Source organism: Nicotiana tabacum, chromosome 15 (genome assembly GCF_000715075.1).
Source record: "Nicotiana tabacum cultivar K326 chromosome 15, ASM71507v2, whole genome shotgun sequence".
NCBI lineage: Eukaryota > Viridiplantae > Streptophyta > Magnoliopsida > Solanales > Solanaceae > Nicotiana > Nicotiana tabacum.
In genome coordinates, this window is record NC_134094.1 from 33623536 (window position 1) to 33635320 (window position 11785).

An 11785-nucleotide genomic window follows, 5' to 3' on the forward strand; every position below is an offset into this window, starting at 1 on the left:
AGAAGGGGTATGATGCTTATCTAGCCTTTGTGAGGAATGTGAGTGTTGATACACCTACCGTTGAGTCAGTTCCAGTTGTGAGAGACTTTCCAGATGTATTTTCAGTGGATCTTCAGGCATATGTTACCTGATAGGGATATCAATTTTGGTATTAACTTGTTTTCGGGCACACAATCTATTTCTATTCCAACATATCACATGGCCCCAACGGAGCTGAAGGATTTAAAGGAACAGTTGTAGGAGTTGCTTGATAAGGGCTTTATGTAGCCTAGTGTGTCGTCGTGGGGTGCTCTATTTTTGTTTGTGAAGAAGAAGGATGGTTCTATTTGTATTGATTATCGGCAGTTGAACAAGGTTACACTGAAGAACATGTATCCATTGTAATAGATTGATGACTTAAATGATCAGCTACATGGTGTTAGAGTGTTATCGAAGATTGATTTGCGGTCAGGTTGTCATGAGCTAAAGATTAGGGATTCGGATATTCCGAAGACTAACTTTAGGACTAGGTATGGTCACTACGAGTTCCTTGTGATGTTATTTGTGCTTACCAACGCCCCAACAATATTTATACACCCGATGAACAGTGTATTCCAGCCTTATCTTGATTTATTCGTGATTGTGTTTATTGACGACATCTTGGTGTACTCCCGCAGCTGGGAAGATCATCAGCATCACTTAAGGATCGTGCTCCAAACCTTGAGAGAGAAGAAAATGTATGCAAAATTTGTGAAGTCTGAATTCTGGATCGATTCAATGGCATTTTTGGGTCATATGGTATCAAGTGAGGGGATCAAGGTAGATCCGAAGAAAATTGAAGTAGTGCAGAATTGGCCCATACCATCTTCGGCCACTAAGATTCAAAGTTTCCTTAGTTTGGCAGGGTATTATTGTCATTTCGTAAAGGGTTTCTTACCTATTGCTGCACCTATGACCAGATTGACCTAGAAGGATGCTCCTTTCAGATGGTCCGAGGAGTTTGAGGCGAGCTTTCAAAAGATCAAGATTTCTTTTACTATAGCCCTAGTGTTGGTGTTGCCTACGGGTTCGGGGTCTGATACTGTGTATTATGATGTATCACGTGTTGCCCTTGGCGCGATGTTGATGCAAGACGGTAGGGTGATTTCCTATGCGTCTCGACAACTGAAGACCCATGAGAAATATTATCTAGTCCATGACTTGGAGTTGGCAGTCGTCGTTCATACATTGAAGATATGGAGGCATTATTTGTACGGTGTCCCTTGTGAGGTCTTTACCGACCATCGGAGTCTACAACATCTATTCAAATAGAAGATCTTAACTTGTGGCAACGAAGGTAGTTAGAGTTTCTTAAGGACTATGATATCACCATTCTATCATACTCAGAAGGCCCAAGCTCTCCACTTTTTGACTCAACATCTGCGAGATTGTCCAACTTCATGGCATACCAGTATCCATCATTTCTGATCGGGGTACGCGTTGACATCGCATTTCGGGAGAGCTATACAGCGTGAGCTAGACACACTGGTTAAGTATAGTGTAATATTTCACCCTCAGATAGACGGGACAGTCCGAGCGCACCATTTAGATATTGGAGGATATGCTTCGTGACTGTGTTATGGATTTCTGGGGTGCATGGGATCAGTTTTTGCCACTTGCGGAGTTTGCCTACAACAACAGCTATCGATCGAGCATTCAGATGGCCCCTTATGAGGCCTTATATAGGAGACAGTGTCATTCTCTAGTTGGTTGGTTTAAGGAGGCTAAGTTATTAGGAACATATTTGGTTCGATATGCCTTGGAGAAGGTCAAGGTGATCCAATATCGGCTTCGTACAGCCCAATCTAGACAGAAGAGTTATGCAGATCAGAAGATTCGCAATGTTGAATTCATGGTTGGAGAGTTACTCTGGGCTTTACCCATGAAGGGTGTGATGAGGTTCGAGAAGAAGGGAAAGTTGAGTCCTAGATATATTGGACCTTTTGAGATCCTTGAGAGGATCGGTGAGGTGACCTACAAGCTAGCATTGCCACTTAGTTTACTTGCGGTTCATCTGGTGTTCCATGTTTATATGCTTCGGAAGTATTACGGTGATCCATATCATGTTCTAGACTTTAGCACAGTCCAATTGGATGAGGATTTGATATATATTGAAGAGCCGGTGGCTATCTTGGACCGACAGGTCTGGAAGTTGAGATCAAAGAATATTGCTTCAGTGAAGGTTCAATTAAGGGGTCATCTGGTCAAGGAGGCCACCTGGGAGACCGATCACAACATGCAGAGTCGTTATCCTATTCTATTCACCACTTCAGGTATGTCCTTATGCGCGTTTGAGGACGAACGTTTGATTTACGAGGGGAGAATGTAACGACCCAGCCGGTCATTTTGTGTAATTGCACCTCGTTTCCCCTTTTGATGCTTCACACATGTGTGTTTATAATTTTATGACTTGCGAGGTCGGTTAGTTTTGTTCCGGGAAGCTTTTGGCTTGATTCAGACCCTTGATTCTTGACTTAAAGGTTTAAATTAGAAAATGTTGACCAAACTTTGACTTTTGTAAAAACGACCCCGGAACTGTGTTTTGATGACTTCGAAACTTCGTATCGTGATTTTGGACTTGGGCATATGCCTGAAATTGATTTCGGAAGTCCGTAGGTTGATTTGTATTGATTTTCCGAAGTTTGGCAATTTGAAGTTGAAAGGTTTGACCGTTGGTTGACTTTTAGATATCGAGCTCGAAATTTATTTTTGGGATTTGGAATAGGTCCATTATGGTATTTGGAACTTGCCTGCAAAATTTGATGTCATTTGGAGTTGATTTGATAAGATTCAGAAGTTTAGTTGTAATTTTAGAAATTTCTGAACTTTGCTTTGAAATTCATGCATTTTAGAGTTCGATTCGTAGTTTTAGATGTTATTTTTGTGTTTTGATCGCGCGATCAAGTTCGTACAACATTTTTAGACTTGTGTAAATGTTTGGTTTGGATCCCCGAGGGCTCGAATCAGTTTCAGACATGTATCAGAATGGTTTTGAACTTAAAATGAATTGTTCATGTGTTGGTCCTATTTTATAGCAATTGCAAGCACCAGCCTCGCAATTGTGAAGGTTACAGTAGGGGCAGATGTCGCAAATGCGACTTTATCTTCGCATTTGCGAAAGTAGCAGAATTTGGACTAAGTTCGCAATTGCAAACAATTGTTCAAATTTACGAAGTTCCCAGTTTCGCAATAGCGAAGCCTTTCTCGCAAATGTGATAATGACATAGGTTGTTAGCATTCGCAAATACAAACCATGTGTCACAAATGCGACATCTGTAGCTGGTAAAAAGGCTGGGAGACGGGATTTTTAAAAGCATTCTCTCATTTTTGAAACCTAGACTCGGTAAGAGGTGATTTGGAGAGGGAATTTTCACTTGCAAACTTTCGGTAAGTGATTCTAATCATATTCCATCAATATATCTTATATTTTAACATCAAAATCATGGGAATCAAAGTGAAAATTTGTGGAACTTTGCCAAGTTTTAAAAAAAATAAAAATCGAGTTTTGACAGTCGATTTGGACTTGGATTTTGAAACTAATCACATATATGAACTCGTGGGGTCATGAGTAGTCGGAATCTACCATTGGACCCGGGTTTTGACCAGGCGGGCCCCAGGTTGACTTTTTGGGAAAAGTGTGATTTTAACTTTATCTATTGTAATTGATATCCCTAGCATTGTTTGATGATATTAAGTCGGTTTTGGTTAGATTTGAGCCGTGTGGAGGCAAAGTTTAAGAGAAAAGCTATTTTCGAGTGTTGAATGGGCTAGTTGAGGTAAGTATCTTGCCTAACTTTGTGTGAGAAAACTACCCCTTAGGATTGGTATTGATTGATTTAATTGTGCTATGTGAAAGCCGTGTACATAAGGTGATGAGTGGGTACACAGGTTGTATGTGGTATTTGACTGATTTAGGCTATATAGACTCTTTCCATGCTTTAATTGAATTGTAATATCATGTTCTAAATTCTCATAGTCAATCTATTCGTACTTGTGTTAGTCTATCCTTACATGCCTTAAATGATTTCATTAACACTTGTCCTACATTCTAATTAATAAATTGCTCTCATGCTGTAGTTGAACTTGTTTCCTCTATTAATGTTGCATGTTATCTCTTTCATTGTTGATTATCATTATTTGAAGTTATTGTTCGTGTTATCTCCTTCATTCTTGATTATCATTACTTGAAGTTATTGTTCATGCTATTTAAGAAATTTGTGACAAGAGTGAGTTGCTCTAGTGGTGAGCACCCTCTACTTTCAACCAAGAGGTTGTGAGTTCGAGTCACCCCAAGAGCAAGGTGGGGAGTTCTTGGAGGAAGGGAGCCGAGGATCTATCAAAAACAGTCTCTCTACCCTAGGGTAAGGGTAAGGTCTGCGTACAAACTACCCTCCCCATACCCCACTATTGGGATTATACTGGGTTGTTGTTGTTGTTATTTATTTCCTTGTTGATTTCCTTTATTTTATGTCATTGTTATACTTTATCTATTTCATTGTGAGTTATTCTTATTTAATATCGTGATTTTGAATTATCTCATTGTTGAGTTATTGGTGTTGAGGTTGTGGAAGCCGTTATCACGTTGAGGCGAAATTGTTATTGTTGAAACATCTTCCTTGTTGAGCATTTTTCATTCATTGTTGTTGTTGATATTCTTGTACCCATTGTGGTGGAGCCATGAGCTATTGTTGTGGAAATATTGATATTGTTGATTGTTGGCAAGTTGTGATAAATGGGCACTTGTGGTGCGAGTTGTTATTTTGATGTGATATTGACGCGCATGCAACGGCATAAGGCTTGAGGTTAATGTCCATGCGGCGGTTAAGCCACGTGGCGTCATAAGGTGGACTAAAGTGGGTGTAGCTATTTCGGGAAAATTATTTTCAAAATGTATTTCAAATGTAAGGCTCACGCGGCGGTATAAGGAAATATTGTGATTGAGATTGTGAATTGTGAATACGAGGCGGTATCTCAGTTGTGATTCTTGGTATATATACACGAGGCGGTACCTCGGTGGTGATTCTTATTGTACACGAGGCGGTACCACGTTGTGATTCTTGTTGTTTTGTTCTTCCTTGTTTTTGTCAGTTGTTGTCCGTATATGGTCATTGTGGTCCTCCTTAATTGGTTTCTTTATGTTATTTCCATGCTTACAATTCTGGTAGTAGTTCATGTTGTTAATTGTATCGCATCAGTTATTTCTCAGATTTCCATTATTTATCCTTACTACATTTTCATACTATTTATTTATATCCTAGTAGGTGTCTTGACTTGGCCTCGTCACTACTCTACCGAGGTTAGGCTTGATACTTATTGGGTATCGCTATGGTGTACTCATACTACGCTCTGCATATCTTTTTGTGTAAATTCAGGTATGTTTGCCTGTGCCGGATGGTAGAGTTGATTTGAGTGGCTGCCTTTAGAGACTTCAAGGTATACCTGCTCTACGTCTGCAGGCCTCGGAGTCACCTTCCCTACCTTTACTTCATGTTGTATTTTCTTTCAGATAGTGATGTATTAGATATTCTAGTTTTTATTCTATTGAGCTTATGACTCAGTTCCACCAGTCTTGGGGAGTGTACTATTGTTGGCCCTGTGTCGGAAGTTTATTTCAATTATTCAACCTTGTTTTAGCATTTGTTAAATTATTTTCGACAAGTTATTATTAACTATTAGGCTTACCTAGTCTTAGAGACTAGGTGTCATCACGACATCCTACAGAGGAAATTTGAGGTCGTGACAATCAGGGTCTCCAGCATTTGTTTAAACAGAAAGATTTAAATTTCAGGTAGTAGAGATGGTTGGAGATGCTGAAGGATTATGATATCACTATTCTCTATCATCCGAGGAAGGCCAATATAGTAGTTGATGCCTTGAGTAGAAAGGCGGAGAGCACGGGGAGTTTGGCATTCATTCTAGCTGTGGAGAGACCGTTAGCTATTGAATGTTCAGCCTTTGGCCAACAGATCCGTGAGGTTGGATATTTCGAAGCCTAGCAACAAGTTTCGTGTTTGTGTTATGTCATAGTCGTCCTTGTTTGAGCGCATTAAGTCTCGCCAGTATGATGATCCCCGCATATTTGTCCTTAAGGATATGGTGCAACGAGGAAGTGCTAAGGAGCTAACTATTGATAATGATGGGGTGTTGAAGCTTCATGATCACATAAGTGTTCCTAATGTTGAGGATTTGAGAGAGTTGATTCTTGAGGAGGCTCACAGCTCGCGGTATTCAATTCACCTAGGTGCTATGAAGACTTATCGTGATTTGAAGCAACATTATTGGTGGAGAAGGATAAAGAAGGGCATAGTTGGGAATGTTGCATGGTGTTTGAACTACCAACAGGTCATACATTAGCATCAGAAACTAGGTGGCTTGATTCAAAGGTTCGATATACCGAAGTGGAACTGGGAGCATATCACTATGGATTTTGTGATAATGTTGCAATGGGCCTTGAGGAGATTTGATGATGTGTGGGTCATTATGGAAAACCTGACCAACTCTACACATTTCAGTCCCGTCATGACTTCCTACACTTCTGAGCAGTTGGCTCGAATCTATCTTAGAGAGATTTTTTGCCTGCATATCGTGTCTATCATCTCGGATCGAGGCACTTAGTTTACGTTATATTTTTGGAGAGCTGTGCAGCGTGAGTTGGACACACAGGTTGAGTTGAGCACTATATTTCACCCTCAAATAGACGGACGTCCGAGCGGATCATTCAAGTCATGGAGGATATGTTGAGAGCCTACGTCATTGACTTCGGGGGCTAGTGGGATCAATTTTTACCTTTAGCAGAGTTTTCCTACAACAAAAACTACCAATAGAGTATACATATGGCTCTGTATGAGGCCTTATATGGGAGGTGATATCGTTCTCTGGTTGGTTGGTTTGAGCCTAGGGAGGCTACTTTGTTGGGCACCAATCTGGTTCGTGATGCTTTAGAGAAGGTGAAGTTGATTAGGAGCGGCTTCGTACAACATAGTTCAGGGAGAAGAGTAATGTTGATAGGAAGGTTCGCGATGTTTCTTTCATGGAAGGTGAGAGGGTTCTTCTCAGAGTTTCTCCTATGAAGGGTGTGATGAGGTTCGGGGAGAGGGGCAAGTTAAGCCCTTGGTACATAGCTCCATTTGAGGATTTGGAGAGAGTGGGTGAGGTGTCTTATAGTCTTGCTTTGCCACCCAGCTTATCATGAGTTCATCTAGTTTCATATTTCCATGATTCAGAAGTATCATGAGGATCAGTCACATGGGTTAGATTTCAGTTCTTGCAGTTGGATGAGAACTAGGCTTATGAAGAGGAACGAGTGGCCATTTTGGATAGGCAGATTCAAAAGTGGAGGTCAAAGGATATTGCATTGGTGAAGGTTCAGTGGAGAGGTCAACCGCCAAGGAGGAAACTTAGGAGACCAAGTATGATATGCAAAGAATATATCCTCATCTTTTTGGCATTCTAGGTATGCTTCTAAACTCGTTCGAGGATGAATGTTTTCTTAAGAAAGGAAAAATGTAACGACCCAACCGATCATTTTGTGTATTTGAGCCTCGTTCCCCTATTTGATATTTTTGTATGTGTGTTTTTTGTTTTATAAATTGAGGGGATGATTGGTTTGTATTTGGGAAGGTTTGGGAGTGATTTGGAACACTTAATGTCATTTATGGAAGCTTAAGTTGAAAGAGTTGATCGAGAATTTGACTTTTATAAAGATGACCGCATAATGGTGTTTAAATGGTTCCAATAGGTTCGTATGGTGATTTTGGACTTAGGATACATGTCCGAATTTGGATTTGGGGATTCCTAGGTTGATTTGACCCTATTTGGTGAAAGTTGAAAAATTGAAGGTTCATAGGTTTAACTGGGAGTTTACTTTGAGGCTCTCGGGTCAGATTGTTGTTCCGAGAGTTGGAATAGGTTCGTTATGTCATTTAGGACACGTGTGCAAAATTTGAGGCTATTTCGAGTTGGCTAGACGTGGTTCCGTATGAGTTTTGAAAGTTGGAAGTTGATTAGTTCATTAAGCTTGATGAGGTGTGAATTGTAGTTTTAATGTTACTAGATGTGATTTGAGATTTCAGATAGGTCTGTGTTATGTTTTGGGACTGTTTGGTATGATTGAACGGAGTCCCGAAGGGCTCGAGTGTGTTTCAGATGGGTTTCAGATCATTTGAGGTTGAATTGGAAGTTCTGATGTTGGTGTTTTCGCACTTGCGAGGTATGATGCTTAGGTGAGAGTCTGCAGGTGTAGACTGGTGGTCACATATGCAAAAGATATCTTGGGCAAGTGGTTAGCAGAAGCAGGGCTTTGAGTGCATTTGCGTGATTGCAGATACGGAGTTCTGGGCACAGAAACGGAGTAGGCAGGCTTGAGTTGTTACGCAGAAGCAGGCTCATTGGTCACACCTGTGATACCGTAGAAGCAGAGCAATGTTCGTAGGTGTGAGAGGTTGGGGATTAAATGAAATCGCATAAGCGAGAATTTTGTCACAAAAGCAACATCGCAAAAATGGCAGATTTGGTCGCGTGTGTGATAATCGCTAGGCAAAACATTTATAATCGAAGGTTTGGCTTATTTTATCACATTTTGAGCTTGGGAGTTCATATTGGGGCAATCCTTGAGGGTATTGTAACCACTTGAATTAAGGTAAGTGTTCTTGAATTGGATTTTATTTTATTTCATGATTCCATCTTTGATTTTGGCTTTTTGTTGATGAAATTTAAGGGAGAAAATGGGGGTTTTGTGAGAACTTTTGGAGAATAATTAAGTGTTCAAAGTCGGATTTGGATAAAATTTGTATATTTGGACTCGTATCAGATTGGGTATTCGGAATTTGTGAGTTTGGTCGGGTTTCGAGAGGCGGGCTCGAGTTGACTTTATATTTTGATTAAAGATCCAGTCTTTATTGTTTAGTTTGATTTTTATGGCTTTGTTTAACGTTATTCAGTTGTATTTGGCTAGATTCAGCCTATCTGGAGGTTGATTTGAGAGGAAAGCTATTTAGAGAGATTAGAGGCTACCGGGTGCAGTTAAGTCTCTTGGCTAACCTTGTTAAGAGGGAAACCCCTACGATTTGACTTGTTTGCTATGTGCTTATGGTATTGGGGGTAGTGTATATACGTGGTGGCGAGTGTATATACATTTATCGAGTTTATATCATGACCGGGGTAGAATTAGAATATTTTATGCCTTATTTCGGCTATGTGCTCATTTAATTCATGAATTATTTGTCTTATATGACTACGTCTGCTCTCTTACTCATGTTAGAAATCACGCCTAGGTTTACGATCAATTGCAATGACATGGGAACTTATTCTTGATATGCTGAATTGCATAATTATCCATAGTCACTTGGAGATTTCTTGAGCACATATCTGTATGATATTTATTAAGTCCCTTTGCACCTTTTATCAATAATTCTTGAGAATATACATGCATTTAAATAATGGATACGTGATTTGGAGTAAGAATTTTGGCACGAAGGTAAGCGTATGGCTGAGATACGGTTATGGCATATTGGACATGATAATCATATATTAATTTATGAGGGATGCTATTATGTCCATCTTTGTGCTTGGAATTGGATTCGTCCCTCTGGAGTCAGGTGATTACCCATGTTACCTTGGGCCCTATGAGCATGTTCGATACATGAATTTTGTACCGGATCAATACATGGATTTTGTATCGAGTTGTATTGATACATGGATTGTGTATCGGGGTACATAATGTGATGACCTGATAGGTCGTTTTGAGTACTAGTCCTTATTTCCATATTTTGAGACCTCTATTTAACTCCATTTGATGTTTCTCGATTTACGTGTACAGTCCATGGCTTTTTCGGAAATGTTTTACGTAAAACTTTGAAAAAAAAGATTTTTTTTACTTAAAAATAACTTGAGTTGACTACGGTCAATATTTTGTGTAAACAACCCTGAATCGGTGTTTTGACGATTTCAATAAGTTTGTATTGTGATTTTGGACTAGGTCGTATGCCCAGAATTAAAACTGGAAGTCCCTAGGTTTATTTGACTTATTTTTGCCGAGAGTTAGCAATTTGAATGTTTGGAAATTTCCTAGGTTTTACCGTAGGTTGACATTACCGCTATCGGGTTCAGAGTTTGGCTTCAAGACTTGGAATAAGTCCGTTTTTTCTATTTGAAACTTGTTTGCAAAACTTTGTGCAATTCGGAGTTGGTTTGATAGGATTCATATGCTTGGTTGCAGTTCTAGACGTTTTGGAGTTTTCCTTTGAAATTTCATTCGTTTTGATGTTCAATTTGTAGTTTTAGATGTTATTTTTATGTCTTGATCATGTGAGCGAGTTCATATGAAGTTATTACACTTGTGCGCATGTTTGGTTTGGAGTCCGAGGGGCTCAGGTGAGTTTCAGACACGTTTCGGATGAGTTTGGATAGTTTTAGGACTGCTAGTGCAGAGTTAGCTTCTGGTGTCTGATGCAGATCTCGCAATTGCGAGGTCTGGCTCGGAATTGTGAGCCTCGCATTTGCGAACAAAAGTTCGCATTTGCGAGCAGGGCCTGGGATGGGTAACCTCGCATTTGCGAGGAATTAGTTCATTTTTGAGAACTGTCATTGGTTGCTTTTGAGAAGATAATGGTCGTATTTACGATCACAGGCGACTTGCGTAAGCTTTGCATTTGTGATGATTTTGGCGCATTTGCAAAGGGGGGACTGTTCGTATTTGAAAGATAATTGTCGCATTTGCGACATCTGGGCTTCTGATGCACCGTTCGTATTTTCAATCTATGCTTTGCTTTTGCGGTGTTCATAATTGCAAATAAGGCATCACAATTGCGACATCTGCAGCTGGGTAAAAGAGGGAAAAATTGGAACATAGCTCATTTTTCACCATTTCTCAACCCTAAATACTCTAGAGGCGATCTTTCAAGAATTTCTTCTTCCCAAAATCATTGGTAAGAAAGTCTAATCCACTTTCTTTTAATTCCCCATTACTTTTCATGAAATTTCAACATTAAATTTAGGATTTCCATGGTAGAAATTAGGGATTTGGGTAGAAATTGAGAATTTTATAAAACTGAGATTTAGACCTCAAATTGAGGTTGAATTTCAAAACAAATCACATAATCGGGCTTGGGGGTTAATGGATAATCGAATTTTTGTCCGAATCTCTAGTTTTGACCAAGTGGGCCCGAGATGTCTTTTGTTGACTTTTTCATAAATGATCAAAATTGAACCTTTTTCCTTCGTGAATAGTTCCTATAGCTTATTTTGAATTGTTTGATCGATAATTGGTTAAATTTGTTTTGTTTGGAGGCTTGTTCAAAAGGCAAGGTCGTGGTTGGTTGATTGACTTGGTTGTGGAGTAAGGTAAGTTTTGTGTCTAAGCTTGACTTGAGGGAATTAGGACTTGTTGAATTATTAGTTATGTAAATTATGTGGGGAGACGGTGTATATGCGAGGTGACAAGTGTATATGCGTCGTCGTGGGATTTAGCATGCGGGATTGGGATATTTCTTTCCATTTCTTCATTTCTTCCATGTTATCTCGTGTTATATGCTTTAACTGTTACATGTTTTTACTTGACATCTATGCTAAACTTGTTGCTTGTTATTTAATTGTTACTTGCCCTAAATTGGTTCATTTCTCATACGATTTCTATTATTTGCTACATGTTACTACTTGCCTTAATTGTATATTTTAATTGTCACATGTTTTACCTGCTTTTATTGTTTTTATATTAGTTGATGCACTTTATTATGTTGTTTCTCTTATGTGAACCGTTTAACTATTCTGT